Here is a 16,355-nt window from a genome sequence, read left to right on the forward strand (position 1 = left end):
TAAGGGACGCACCCCAGCTCCAAATCACGCGAAGCATAGAATTTTATTTTCGCTCCACGCTTCATTGAAACTCCAATTCTCATTGAAGTGTTTTTCATCCATGGTTGAGAATATTCTGGAAATATCTATGGATTCTGAAGTTAAACGCACGCAAAAAAGCTTCGATCCCTCGCCACTGCCAATAACGCCCCCTACATCAAAACACCGCGATGCCCCAATCCGCGAGAAGCACAGACGGCCGTGAAAAATTCGTCTGCGACATAATTCCACCTGTCACAATCTGCTAACCTCAATTTCGCCGTTATTGCTGCAAGTCTCTCCCCCCCGAACATCTCTCAATTAAGTTCTTCCTCTCCGTTTCAGTAAATAATCCCGTGTAGAGTTAAATAATCCCCGGGGATCCGGCGACATTTCGTCCTTTAATGAAAACGACAACTAGCTTCAAGTCTTCCGAGCCGGGCTTATGGCATGATTAATACGGACATAAATCGCGGCGGGCCACGCTCTAACGACGAGACCGGCTTGCCGCGATGAATAATATCGGTACATTGTGTACATACCGACAGGACGGGACGGACGCCGTATCGGGGCCGGATTCTGTGCGCGCCCCGTCCGTCTCTGTGGTCGAATTCCACCAGGTCTTTCGTTCGGCAAATTCATCAAGCGCGACTCTGTTAATTAATAACTCGGATGAACGTAGTCGGTATTTGCTCTATCTACGGCCGGGCGGGCTTCGTGTAACGCGGTCTGTTTGTTCTCCGCGACGCTCTTATTTAATTTCTGCGGCGATCTGTCATTTGGGGACGTATTACAGGATTCTGCCGGGAACATAGAATTAGGCGTGGGACGTATCAGGGATTACTGGATTCTTCTTGATGTTTTCTTTTATATCATCATTTACGTCTGAACTGAGCTGAAGTTAGATTCCCTACTGGAATTTCCTTCCATTCCTCCACTAACGTTTTGGTGACTTTTGGATTATGGAGCTCATCAAAAATACTCATAAGTATACTTCATTCAAATTTATTTTAGCAGTCGGTTGGCCATGAAATAATTTTCTCAAGTTTTTGTAACTAGAACGAAGTTAGGTTGGCACTCATGAAATGTCGTTAATGTCATAACGCCGTTGCCACAACTAATATCAATTTTTATTACGAAAATGCAAAAAGTGATTGAAAAAAGAGACAGGGTATCAGGAAGTGCTATTTAGAATTCAGGTCCGCTCATTCAAATAGTTATACCCTGATATTCTAAAATCTACAATACGTCAGACGGTAGCGAACATATTCAATGTAAGAGAATTTATATAATGTTTCATCTGAATCTAAACGACATATATTTCAGCTGGATATTTCCACAATCAGAAAGATTGTGAATGAAGAGTATGACAAAGAATTTCCTTCTATTGGGAGACCCAAAAAAGTGCTGGCATTTTAGAATTTTATGTTTGAGTGAATTAATGCGAAAAATTAACTACAGGATTTTCGATAAATGTCATCGGAGAATGAGTTCCCTAAAATGGATTTTTCTATTTTTCATTTGACTTGTCCTATACAATGTAAATGTCTTAAGGTACTAATAAATACCAAATTATTATAATTACATCAATGTATTAAGATGAATAGCCACAAATACGCGCAAGTTGCCCTGTTACTGTTTATTCATGTGAAATTTTTGTTCAACGGTGAAGTTGCATCTTAACTTGAAACTTCCTTCAACTCCTTTTACTTATATTGATGCAAGATGATTTTTATTGAAAAATTTAACATTCTTGTAATTATCTGTTAATTCCTTCGGGAGATACCCATTGCCAACCACTGCATCATATGCATTTCATCTTCGAGTTATTATTTTTGAAATCTACAAATGATGTAAGCCAAAGAAGATAACGAACATTAACTCTCCTCAAGCTAGTGCATATTATGATATTATACTGATCTCTTGTATTTTCCATGCAAATAACTGGATTTGGTATGCCTTCAATCAGTTTGTTTAAACGTCAATTATGTTCGTCAGATATTTTCCGAAGAGATTCGACATTGTGATAAAATACGTAATAACAGAAACTTTTACGTAGAACGGGCAACATAGCGTTGATTTAAAACCCAAAAATGTTTTGACAAGCTTCATAACCCCACATTTTCGTACTATACAGAGTGAAATGTGTCAAATTTCCATGGCCAACCGACTGCTAAAATAAAGTTGAATGAAGTATAGTTCATTCATTGCTGAATCTCGTTACCGAGAATAAATCTACAAAAAGACTCAAAAACAAAACTATCGGTGCGACCAAACTTAGGGCTTCTTGCGACTGTATAAAGAGACCCAGCCGCGATCTGCAGATCCTTCCACACTCCGGGCATGGATAGTCACCAACCAGATCTGGCCGCCGCTGTATTCTTCTCGAGTCTCCATTATAACTGTGCACCAAAGACCACCACTGTGACCTGTCCAACACTAGTTATTCCCAATTATGATTGGCATTAACTGATTTTAGGGATTGATGCAGTATATCCTTAAACCACTTATACTGGCCTCCTGGTTTTCAGGTTCCCTTTGTGAATTCGACCTACAGAGCTATTTTGGGGAGTCTTGTGTCTTGCATCCTCAGAATGTGGCCGCCCCATCTGAGTAAGGCTCTCGTTACTTGAACTCCCAAAGATCGGGTCGTACCGAAATGAGTGAAATTCTCAGATTTATTAGTAGAAGAGTTGCTCTTTGAGAACTTGAGAGAAATATTTTTTCGAATGATTCGAAATGATTTTATTCCCCCCTTCAAAGAAGAATAAATTCTCAATTCTTTATAAGAATATTTTTGCCTTCAATTGAATCGGTATCGACCGGAGTAGTTTCTCTATTCACCCTACAATCCATTCCTCATTATTCACCGCCAGCCAATTTTCCCGGAATCCATCTTTTTCCTTCGTCGAAACTTCCCGACGAAACATCCATCAGTCCCCGTTCGATTGCTGCCCGCTTTCCCGGCCAATTTCCACCATTCCGAAGAAACTAATTAGTCATGCTTTCAAAATGGAACTCCACATGGAACCGAAACTTTCGCGACCGTAAAGTTCGTCGCGCGCGGAAAAGAAGCCTCGCCGAGGTTTTTCCAGCCCGGTCCGGCATTACCGTAATTACGGCCGCCTTTCCATCCGGTTTTCCGAACGCGGAAAAACTCTTCGGCGAACTTTTTCAATCGTTATATATAATTCCGGGTCGGATTCGAGCGGGCGGATAACTATCTGTCGTCTCTTCTTTTTGCCCGGACTTTCCCGGAGGTTCTGGACGATCGGGAAGTTTTTTGAGATTTTGGAATTCTACGGGATTTTTTTCGGCATCCTTTCGAGCTCGAGTGCAACTTTAGTGTAACAAGGATCATTTATGTGGCTCAAAATTAATTATTCGTCCATCGACAGCGACCATACACTGTGTCAATTCGAAAAACATACACAATCAGATAACCTACAAAAAATGGTGAATTTTGATAGAATTTCTCTCGTTTCACTTCTTACCTCGTGTAGATAATTGTGTATTACCGACAGACAGAAGGCTCAATAGGAGATCGAAAATATTAAGCTTCGTTACATCCCTCTCCACGTCACACAATCGCGCATTGCCGTAAATATCATATGATCCGGCAGTGGAATTTGAATAATAACAACGTTTTGGCACAAAAGTTGAAGTTATTTTAAATTATCTTCTTTTTAACTTTACGTATTACTATTATCTGTCGATACGCCACCGCTAACGGACCCAGTTCTGTATATTGAACTTGACTTTGCCACCTTCTACGTCATCAACCTTCCAATCGGCTTCGAACTGAGTTGCAACTTCTTTCTATACCTAATCTTGATTATCACAAAGTGGTAGTCTTATTTTACCATAAGTGACATTGTCTTTTCATCAAACAGAACGTCTGCTGAGCCATCTGGCTCTGATTCTTCTGACTCGGAATATTCACTGACAAGTAATAGAGAGAAACGAAAGTTTCAGTAAAAATATAAAATGATCAGCAAAATTAAAGCGACTTCGACTAATGGGAGTGAATTTTATAAATCTGAATCTGAAACTGTGGCTGCGAAAGCCGCAGTAAAAGGTAAAAACAGCAGCATCCATCAATGCAAGATAGTGATAGTTACTTGTTTCTCTCTATTACTTGTCAGTGAATATTTTGAGTCAGAAGAATCAGAGCCAGATGGCTCAGCAGACGTTCTGTTTGATGAAAAGACAATGTCACTTATGGTAAAATAAGACTACCACTTTGTGATAATCAAGATTAGGTATAGAAAGAAGTTGCAACTGAGTTCGAAGCCGATTGGAAGGTTGATGACGTAGAAGGTGGCAAAGTCAAGTTCATTCGACAGAACTGGGTCCGTTAGCAGTGGCGTATCGATGATGATGATCGACAGATAATATAATAATAGTAATACGTAAAGTTGAAAAGAAGATCATTTAAAATAAATTGAACTTTTGCGCCGAAACGTTGGTATTATTCAAATTCCACTGCCGGATCATATGATATTTACGGCAATGCGCGATTGTGTGACGTGGAGAGGGATGTAACGAAGCTTAATATTTTCGATCTCCTATTGAGCCTTCTGTCTATATTTTCTCGGTAATACGCAATTATCTACAAGGGGTAAAGAGTGAAACTGCACGTCATTTGGAGTTCTTCAGAAAACAAATAGATATCAGGGAATCACCAGATTATCGTATTAGCACGAAGCGCAGTGGAAAGTTCGCCATTTACGGATCTAATATGTAAATAAAACGCCATATTTTTTTAGTTTTCTCGATTTTTTCTCAAGGCAAGACAAACGGTTTGTCTGGGGTCTTCTCGATCCCTAGGTCCGTGTTATATAGGGTGGTATACATCTTCAAATCGACACACTGTATATCACTACAGTGTTTCGCTATCTTCAGGGGGGGCAAAGCTGAAACTCTTTCAATTCTTTGTGTTCCTTGAGTAATCCAACATCCCTCGTGAGATGAGGGAACCCTCCGCTCTCACACCAAGTCAAACACAAAATCCACACAGATCAGCCGTCGATGCCAACAGTCAAGTTTTCCCGGCACTCGTCGGGGCCCGGAAAATCCGTGTAACTTCCCGAAAAACTCGCATTATGGTAATTCGAATCTTCCATATATCCGAATCGACGATTTTCTACCTCTTCCTACAACCCCCCCCCTTCCCTCTACGACTCGGCTCGGGCTAATGACGTGAAGTTTTCCCACTTCCACGGAAATCCTGCGAGTCGGCATAAAAATGTTAAATAAGCCGGCGAGGGGCGGAAATATTGGCAAGGAAGATCGACACGTGACTCCCAGTCTACGGATGAATTATGCAGATGGGGGAGCTGTCGGCGTGTGGATTGGAAATTCTGAGATTCCTACAGTTGCCAGCTGTGAACTTTTTCTTATTCTCTATCGATAATTTTCTATGGCTTTCAGCCGTTTTTCAGCCACTCATAGAATGATCATAGACTTGGCTATTAAAAATGGCTAACGCAGTGTTGCCACTTAACTATCACCATATGTAAACGAATCCTAACGACTTTCCTAATGGCGCATAGGTAATATCTACGCAGTGTATCCCAGTCGAAACAAAGTAACAAGTAGTAATTTGTACGTCAAGCGACTGCTAATGGATTACTGCCCTAACCACATATTTGTAGTCACAGAGACACATACGGACACAGAACAATCAATGTATTTATTATGCATGAAGGTAGGTCCGTTTGGCGCCTCGGCGGACATTGATAGTCTTTTATTTACGTTCCACAAATTGCCCGGTTGAGCCGTATCGATTCTGGAGCTGCTTAAGGACATGCGAGCCGGTTGAATGTGGCAAACAAGTTAGTTAACCCCGATTCCGACGGATTGAAACGGGGAAATGAGTTTTTGATATCGCGAGAGATTCGACCGCGATTACGCGCGCCGCTAACGTTACCGGAATTTACGAGCTGGCGGTTTTATCGCGTTTTCGGCCGGATAGTTTCGAGCGAACGCGTTGCTGCCACGTCGATGATCGACCTACCCTCCGGAGATACGTACTGGTTGCCCATCTGTCAATATGACAGATGTCATCTGTCAAAATGACAGATGTCATCTGTCAAAATGACATATGTCAACATGACAGATGTCAGTGAACTATATTTCGAAAACGGAACCATTCAAGATGAATTTTCTCGATCCAATTCGATCTCGATCTCCAGAAATGGGTCCGGACGGGCGGACGAGACGAGATCAGAAGTCGGCGGCGCCCGCCGCTGTCAACTCGTATCGGAACGCGTCCCAGGTATCACGCAGTGAAAGGCCCGCTCCACGGGCGACCAATTAATGTAGTTATCGTCGAAAAAGTCATTGATGTTCTGTGTTCTCGCATTTGATTAGCGGGTCGGCCACTCGTGGCGTAATTGGCCGGAAAATTGACTATTCACTCGATTTCTCTCCGAGCAGGAAGTGCTGTTTGTTCGGGGGCTTTTGTCGATGCTGCTGCTGCTGCGCTCGAAAAGGCGGAAATTGATTGAAAAATGATGGAATGAGGGCGGAGGGGGTCGTGAGATGAACATAGAGTATTGTGGTGTCATTGACAGCATATTATTCGACCGCGTTTCGAACACGGTATGAAAAAAATTGAGGAATATGGACATAGATTTGTTAAACATCGTTCACAATCTGACAGTTCGAGGGAAACATCGAAATTATATGTCGAATCCAAACATTCATGTCAAATTCAACTAAACCGTGTTTCATCCGAGATCGACCATAGAAATTATGGTGCTGTACGAACACAAACGACAAACTATCATCCAACGAACACAGATCACAATCAAACTTGGCCATCTCGAAATTATGTCGACGCCAGTCAGATAATTGCCAACAATAAGCGTTCGGTCCCCGAGGCTCTATGACCGGGGAATTTCTGTGAACCCTCGTAGGGCTTGTTTATTGTTCAGATTAACAAAACAAATATTCATTTAACGACCGAACTGTTCCAGGTGTAATTAGCAACGCGGTCTCCAGAGTGCGCTGTGAGGTAGGGAGGAAACTGTTTTATCATCATTTATCAAATTGGTGTTTGTTCCGGCGGAATGAATCATGCTGATGCTCTGTGTTCGATTTAATGGCCAATATTAATGCGTGAATTCGAAAAATTTCAGCGATCGCGCTTGACTAAGTCCAATTAAGAGGTTCCCCATCAATTACCCGAATAAAAACGTGTGAACAATCCCTAATCCCTTATCAAATGTTGTGACATATCTAATCCTCTCAGTCACGCTTCAAAAACTCCCGCTGAGAACACAGAATTATCAAGTACTTATTGCCTTGACACTTCCCATTTACTCAAAGAGATTAGACTCGAGCACGCCCGATGACAGCTGAGCCTAAAAAATCTACATATTTCATTCGTCCGTTTCTAACACTTCCATAATGGCACGATAAAAATCCTTTCGTGGAAAAAGCGAAATTGATGAACGATGACGGAGCGTTTTTGATTATCACCTCTGTGATCCGACCTTTCCCCTCTGTGAACGACGTGCAGAATCGATTAGAGACATTTCAAAGGATGTAATTAATAGGAATAGGTTAGGTCTTTGTCGTTCTATGATAGAGGTCGTTTTTTAGCGACAGATGTTCGTCCCAACGAAACAAAACCTAACAGTCTTTTGATGGGTGGATCTGTTGACATATTTATCCCATCATAAGGGCATTTTGACCGTTTTAATTCAAGATTTTTTGATTGTCAGTCAGTTTATCCGCGAAATGAAGGACTGACGCTGTCAAACGCAAACTTCGATGATCCTTTCCCGCGAAATTTGACGTTTTGTGCGCCATATGACCATCGAACCTGTCGCACAGATACGGGTTGGAGAGCACAGAAGGGCCGGCTTGTCATTCGGGTCGGCGCAAAAAGTGATTTATCATAATTGTCAGTGCGAAAACACCTATATGGAAATTTTCGTGCCACGCAGGGGTGTAACAAGTTGTTCTGGAGTGTCGACCCGCGCGTGGGAGTGGATTAATTAAAGGCTGGTAACCCCCGTCCCCACCGTGTGTAACGTTAAAAAACGCCGCTTCACGGGCGCCAATCTATTTTTGGCAGGTTGAAGAGGCCGGAGCAGCGTTGTCTGCTGTCATCGGAGGGAGATGAAACGTGGAACTTGTTTCTCCGCTCAGCAGGTAATAAAGGAGGCGGCGGCGCTGCGATTATCGACGGAAAAAGCGTGAAAAAACTTATATGAGAGTCGCGGGCGGTCATCCGTCGTATTCTATTCGATGACTGGGAATCTTCTTCTTCGAATTTTCGTGCCCTGCACGCCTACGGATTATTCGAATTGATGTGGAACAGATAGTTGGGATAAATAGATTTTGGTGGGAAGATTTCGGCATTCTCCGCCTGTCATGTCAAGTTGCTGTCATTTTTGACAGATGAAGATGTGGAATGTCTTTCAAATCCTGAGAAAATTTGGCTAGAACTTGAATCCTCCACAATTGGAAAATTCTAACAGTTACACACGTACAGAAGACGAAGAAATAGTGACGAGTTCGCATTTAAATCACGGTATGAATATTTAAGGCGCTCTATGGCCGAACGGTGCAGTGTGGCCAACCGTAGGAACTCTCTCCTTCGAGATTCCACTCGAAAAACGCGCCGTTTACCAACGGTTCTGATTGCATTGTAAATTGCCTCATTCATTTCCATTCGACATCGGAGAGCCGTCGGACTAATTTGAATAAAGGTCGTAAAACTAAGCCTCCCGACTCTATTGACAATCCAATCAGTGAAAAAATTTATGAACTAACAGTCCTAACACCATTACGAAAGATAAAAGTCGTTGATACAAGGGCAGGCTGTAAATTGTCTCACAAATTATGTCATCAAGTCGAAAGCTCAAACAAGGCACGATTATAATCATCGAGATATCTCGGTTACTTATTACGAGGATGATCAGGCGCGGTAAAACGATACCCGGGACGTTGAAGATGATATCTCGTGAAAATATGACCCTTTTGACCGTCAAGAATGAGGAGAAAAACCGACTTTTTTCAAGTTTTTGCCGGCAAGTCCGTTCGGGCGTGAAATATGCCTCACCTCTTGACCTCAGTTTGGAGACGATTTAAAAATTTGACAGCGGCCCCATTGAGGCAGAAAATGGGGGGACGATAAAGATTATTTATAACTTTATACGTGTTCCCGTTTAGTTACATCTTAATTACTTCGGGGACAAGAGGATTACTATAAATCTCGATTTTTAATTAAGGCCATTAACGTCTGGACTCGTTCGTTTTTTCTCCGGGAAGTTTTTAAGAAAACTAGGCGAGATAAGGGATGCTATTGTGCGAAGTTCTTGACATTTTTAGAGGAAGTTTTCAGGTGCTCGATGTTGAAAAAAATAATGTACATCAGAAGTTTTGAAAAGGACATCTTGAACTTTTTGGCTTTTATCTAGATGATTGAAATGATCCTGTCTCATCGTTTGCTTCCCGGGGAAAGGCTTAATGGTGGATCTTTTTGCCTTATTACAATGGGCGGTTTCTTAGAGGATGCAAATACTATTCTCAATATTTTCCCCGATTGAAACTCCCAAAAATGTTGCATAACTCTGCTGCCATGTGTGTTACATATCAGAGTACAACGCTGACAACGAGTTACTCATAAGCTAGCCAAGTAATGATTCAGCGACTCACCACGAATATCTGAGCTTTCAACAATGTCAGCGGAGGCTGAGTTCCTCTGGTTCACGCTTCTTTGGCCGGCACAAACAATTCTCTTGTGTCTACATCGAGAGAGATGCTATACACGAGTTTTGGAAACTTCTAGAGTAAGAATACTACCAATAGATTCTTGTAACTCTCGAACCACACCATGGTTTCGGTCCCGAAAGCTCCTCATCAGTGCACCATAGCAGTGGCGTACCAAAGAGATAAGCCGATAAGCGGCAGATCTCCCAAAACGCAACCTCGTTTCAAATCGACCAACGTAGGCGAGACGAATTTGAATGAATCCACGATAAATCACCCGTACCCATCTAGGAGATGTATCGTCGCGCCCGCTACACCTTAACGTCCCGCGATTATCGGGCCATAAATCGTAGTCGTCGAAATTTTCGATAATCGATAAATCTCCGACTGCTGCCCGTTAACGCTGGCGCGAAATCAATTAAATCGAGACGTAGCGCCTTGATTCATAAACGGACGACCGCGGAATTTATCGATACTTGATCCGGGGACGTAAGCGAGTGCTGCTGCGCCCGCGCTCCAATTAGGGATGAGGACGAGGCGCCCGAAAAAAAAGCGATTTACGCGTGTCGTATAATTATCGAGAAGGCGATAATTACGGTTATTATGGGGATATCGATCAATCGGACCGGGACGGCTCGACAAGCCGTGAAAGAGGCTGTATTATGAGCCATTTACGTGCGGTATAATCTTGGGAGGATCATGAGAGAAAGAAGCAATCGACAATGTCGATAGGCGATGGTTCCACCATCGTTATTCTCGATACTATCGAAATTATGTTCAAAAATTGTAATACTCCTTGAATATTCTATGGTTTAGGTTCAGAGTCTTGCGAATTTATTCGAACAGGTGTAAAAACTTCGAAATATGAAGCCTGTTACTGTTTTGGATCGATATTCTCCCGGAAATTCGACAAGTAGAGGTATCTACCGACTGGCCCTCAAGATTAGCAGATTTAACACCGTTTATCCTGAGGTCAAAATTGATATTGGCCGGAAAGCTTGGAATTTCTTTGCTCTGTTGTGGTCTAAAACGACCGGAACTACGGTCAGCATCTATTCTTAATCGGTGGATTTGTATTTTGCGTTATTCGATGGAAATAGCAATGTCTGTTTTAGTGAATTCTTGTTGGCAGATACGGAGGAACAATCTGACATCATGTGTGAAAGTTAACAGAGGTACTCTTGGCAAGAGCAGCATCCTGAAACCATGCAACGATGTTAGATGTATCGTTCAACAATTTTTTCTGAATATTTCTACAGGAAAATCTCAATCCTAACCTGACCTAACCTAACCTATCAACAGACAGATAGATCATAGAAAACAAATCAGATGCTTTCTCTGTATATACCCGTGGTTTCATACTTGATCGGGGAATCAACGCTTGATTGACGAATAGACGTCAATGTGTTTTCAATCGATAATTCAGTCATGATCATTCAGAATATCATTCTCGCATCAAATTATGATGTTCATACGTCCATTCAATTATTCTCGATTGCTACTTCCTCAATATATTCAGAAATGAAACGGTTTCAATGATTTCGTTTTATAAAATCGAGTTACTGTCAAATCGTTGATCGGACAATCAAAGTTTTATGCAACTGAAACAATCGATGGATAGATCGGTTAATTGAAGACGAGCTCGAATCATTATGAGCTTGCTCTGGCACATTAAGAGAGCGACAATTAAACCACAGTGAGTCTTCGATTGATTTTAACCAAAATGGTACCCACTCACACCCCCTAAAACTCCCCCAACCTCCACTTTCCGCGCGGTTTAATTGAAATTTCCCTTCCGGGAAGACACCTCACATCCTGAATATTCAGTACCGCGACACCGGATCCTCCACCTCCCTCCTTAATCTCCTCCTTCCCCCCCTTATCTTAATCGCATTAGAATTTCATCGGATTTCGATTTTTCCTCACGTCTTCCAGTCCCGAAGAGGCGTCGCATAATCAAGTTAAAAGGCGAAATTATAATTACTCCAAGATTCCTCCCTTCCCCCCCTCGTCCTCCAAACTGCCCGGCAGCATTCGTCGCCTCCGGTTCGTTTTATATTCATCGTATGCGATCCAGAAATCCTGAAAGGGCGTACCGGGATTACCGATTCGGCAGATATTGGGGGGAATGGAGGGGTTGGGGGTTGTGGAGGCGTCAGCGGCGGGTGACAGTCGAACGGATCAGCGTAATTAAGTAATGAGTCTGGGGGTGGGTGGACGCGGTTTTGTTTTGCGGACAAAGTGGCCGAGCGTGGAGGGGGAGAGAGCCGACAATTTGGATGATTACGTTCATCTCTTTGAGATCGATCATTGGAAGGTTACAAAGGGGGCAATCGTTTGACGTAAACGTTGCCTTGCTTGGACAGACAGTATGGCACAATTGGAGTACGAATAATCAAATTGGAGGCCTTCAACCGTCCGCAAACACTTCTGAAGTTCGTGAGTTGACAGGACTAACAATTGATCCTGTGAGAAGTGTGGAAGAAACTTATGCTACTGTTAGCTCAACAGTAGAGCACTTGACCAGGAATCATGAGGTCGTGGGCTCGAGACCCGCTCAGGGAGGGACTTTTTCTTCAGAATGCAATTCAACAAATTCAGCTGAATGAAGATCAAACTGGATTTTGATGATAAAAATATACAATACCTTGTTTGAAGAGTAATGTCATCGCCTGTTATATAAAATTGTGAAACAGCAAATTCTATATTCACCTGTTTTTCGAAGAAGTAGTCTTATGTTCCCAACAGTTATGGTTCAGAAAGAAAGGGATATTTACCTGAAAAAAAAAAACGAAAAATTTTTATAACACAGTTCAACAATTAAAGTGGTTGGTAATGAATATATAAAAGAAAGTTTATAGTTCATAGTGTTTTCACAAACTTGAAGAAAATATTGAAATTTCAATAGTTTTCAACTCTTTATTTCTGAATATTGCCTTCGACGGAGGGCTAGCTACTTCGTCATGGAAACCTTCTATTTCCTGATCACTATACACCGAACAACATCAGTCCAACATGCTTAGACACATTTTTTGTGTCTGAAGATGTTGAGATCTTATTTGCATCGAAATTCCTCCGTAATTTCTTCTGGTTACGTATAAGCTTCGAAGCACAACAGGTGCCTTTGTCGGTACAAGGTTGACGCTTTTAATTTCGGTAAATAAGAATTGTTTGTCAAATACACTTGACGCTTTCTAGCGGACGATTCAAGAACACCTGAACAAACACTCTTCAGCCTCAGACTGATAAGAACGTCTTTATTTCCGAGAAGTGTATTCGTTAATGATTGTCTCTCACCGGGACAACAAAATTTATTGTTGTTCTGAATGAATAGAGTGTTGTGAAACTTCGCGATATTCTGTTGACTTTTCCGTTTTACTGGGTCTATAAATTGTGATTTTAGATTTCGTCTTTTGATAAGTCTTTCGACATGTTTGTTCACCGTTGGATTTACTGCAGATTACGATATTGCAGTGCCAGTGTATTCATCTATGCATATCATAAATTGATGTCCTCTGCCGCCTCTGTCTCACTGTCTGTTCGCTATAAACTAAAAGAATACTGGACGGATTTTCATGCCGTTTTCACCATCATACAGAATGATTTATGTAGATGGTTTAGGTGTATAATATGTTAGTTGTTCAACACTGGATCTTTTTCGTCAAGAATCATCATCTGGCGATAACCAAGTTACGGACGGCTCTGCCATCTGGCAATCTCCGAACCGCCCCAGAACCCCCGACGCCCTCGCGCAAGACCTCCATCTCGGAATAATAGACCGAAATCTACGTAACAAGATGAGCGTAATCTGATTTTGTCCTCCTAAACCGACCGTTGGCTCTAAATCTTGCCGATGCATCGAATTAATAAGAATCTAAACGACGTACTGGGGGTGGCGGAGGCCGGACGTCCACGGATACCAATTAGATAGGGTGGATATTGGGAATTCCTTATCTTTGCCGCAAACTGAGGATGCGGAATCAATGAATCGGGGACTTTTGGCGTGTTTCGGGCATTGTTTGGATATCTGGAGATCTTTATCTCGGGGTCGTCTGCTAATTTCGGCAAGGGGGAGGGTGGTGGTGGCCAGTGAGGGTGTAATGTTTTGGGGGAAGTTCTTGAGATTGCGTATTATTAATTTAGTATTATATACCTAGTGTAGGATGTTTTCGGAATGGTTCCTGCTTAAAAGATTCCTCCAGAGTGTTTTTCCTTTGGTATGTCGAATTTGAGAGTGCGTAGTTTTTAGGTTTGTGTAGTTTTTAGGTTCGTGAAGTTGGGTGAGCCCACATGTAAATTTCACAGCTTTTTCCGCCTAAGCCGCCCTAGAGCGACAAAAGCTGTTATCAGACATTTCAAAATCCTTTCCCACTTCTTTTCGTCCGTTCGCACCCGTCGGCGGATTAGGCATTAACGCCATTCCACGTCGATTCAGCGCGGGGTATTAACGTTTAACACGAATCATACTCGAACGTTCAGCCGGTCGGAAAAACTGGACGGTGAAAAAACTGAAAAAGGTCGGGGATTTATCGGACGCGTCCCAGTATGTAAATCAAGTGTTTAGCCGTATTTTAACACTAAACGAACCGTCGTAAATCATAAGCGTTACATAAATTCGATGTGCGCGATGGCGATCTCGCTGGATGAATGTTTGCGAAATGAAAAAATATCGCCCTTTGTTCGATTCGCGTCGGGGAGGCAGATGGAAATTTGGTCCTTCGGGCAGGATAGGTCTTCAGATTGTCCGAGAGGATGAAAGAAGAATTCTCAGGCCTCTTATCCTTAATAATAAGCCGCGATTCCGATGTACGAAATTCAAATCTGGCAGATACGTATACAAAGACCTTTCTGGACACGCCACGGAGCGATACCAACATTTCAAAACGATACGACGGCGTCGATCCGCGAGAGGGGTCATAGAGTATGGTGAACTGCCTCTCTCTCGGCGAAGCACTTCGGCCCTCGGATAAATAAGCGTTTCGCACGCGAATTTTCATTTCCTCATTTCTGATGCACGGCCAGGTGTGAGTCAGCGCCCTTCCGGACGGCGGAATTTATGGTCCTAATGGGCAGGATCCTTTCGGGACGGGTTCCAGAAACGCTCCGGTTTCTTTATCGCCGGATCGGGGGTTAGGCGAGGTTAATTAGAGAACGTGGGCTTCTCTTTGCGATACGTTTTTTCTCGTTCTTCCCTTGAAGTCGGAAATTTCGCTATATCGAGTCCCTGCTTTGACGCCAATGATGGCAACCGAATTTTTCAGGATCTGTTATTTATTTATACCTGGAATCACGATATGCAACCAAAAAACTTGTCTATGGGAACAGTGTTTACTGTTTCCCCCTTTTTCACAAGCGATCACAGCACAGAAAGGAGAAAATCTGATTCCGAAGAGGTGAATCGAGTAATTTCATGACTTTAGCGAGTTTATTTCTTTTATAAATTGACAAATTCCTAAAAATAACATTGTTTCATCAAGTCCCTGCTACGTCGCCATTGATGACGACCCAATTTCCAGTACGTGGAAATTGTACGAATATTGAATCGGAATCTTTTTTGCCTTACTGTATCCATGCCAGTGAAAGGTATCCCAGTATTTATATCATTTTTTATCGCATCCAGAGTACCGAAACGAATTGAAAAACATCAATATCTAATCAAAAATCATGTATACTCTCGACATCAGAAATTTCCCACTTTTCAGACGAAACAAAATCTAAAAATAAGGATCGTTCCACTGAGTCCCTGCTTTGGCGCCAATTAGTGCAACCAAATTTTGCAAGATATGCGACGATTCGATCGAATCGGAATCTTTCCTTCCTTTTTATATCCGAATTCGCGACATGCGGGAGTCTGCGGACGGGATATCCTCCTATCAAACCGCCTCAGTTCTCCTGTCAAACGCAACGCTATCTCTCCGCTCCACTCGGCATCCGATACACGAGATACGCGAGGCAGGAACAGACATCCGAGCGTTCGTTACCCTTTTTTTTTCCGCCGCGACCGGGACACAGAAGCGAATCGAAAAAAAAAATCACGTATCGATCCCAGTCCAGGTGAAGATGGTCCCGGACGGACGCGGTCGTTTATATACGTGGACTTTTACGTCCCGAGGATAATTAATTGCGTCGGATATCGGGGTTACGGTTTTATTTACGACGACGTTAAAATTATGGAGATCGTGAACGATCGGGTTTTTAGGGAGTGGAAACGGAAATGAGACGATTTCCGCCATAAAAAGCGAGGCCTAACGTGTGAATCCTCGCCGATAAGTTTTTTTTTACACCGTGACCTGTTCGGAATACTGAACAGTTTCGGAACGTAGCCTTCGTTATCTTATTCTATGGTTCCGATCTCGAGCTTGGATTTGTATACTTCATTCAACTTTATTTTAGCAGTCGGTTGGCCATGGAAATTTGACACATTTCACTCTGTATAGTACGAAAATGTGGGCTTATGAAGCTTGTCAAAACATTTTTGGGTTTTAAATCAACGCTATGTTGCCCGTTCTACGTAAAATTTTCTGTTATTACGTATTTTATCACAATCTCGAATCTCTTCGGAAAATATGTGACGAACATAATTGAAGTTTATACCTACAAACTGATTG

At 42.4% G+C, this 16,355-nt stretch overlaps 1 protein-coding gene across 2 annotated transcripts in view; it reads right to left on the reverse strand.

Annotated features, from left to right (window-relative positions):
• LOC123316871 (roundabout homolog 1-like) overlaps window positions 1-16,355 on the reverse strand; it is a 154,552-nt gene that overhangs the window by 91,419 nt on the left and 46,778 nt on the right. The window contains exon 1 of one of the 2 annotated variants that reach the window (XM_044903136.1): window positions 12,460-12,522. The exons of the other annotated variant lie outside the window; for it this stretch is intronic. The gene's annotated coding sequence lies outside the window, so the exon portion shown is untranslated. Of the gene's footprint in view, window positions 1-12,459; window positions 12,523-16,355 lie in introns of those variants that run through there. 2 annotated transcript variants of the gene reach the window in all.

Source organism: Coccinella septempunctata, chromosome 7, assembly GCF_907165205.1.
Source record: "Coccinella septempunctata chromosome 7, icCocSept1.1, whole genome shotgun sequence".
NCBI lineage: Eukaryota > Metazoa > Arthropoda > Insecta > Coleoptera > Coccinellidae > Coccinella > Coccinella septempunctata.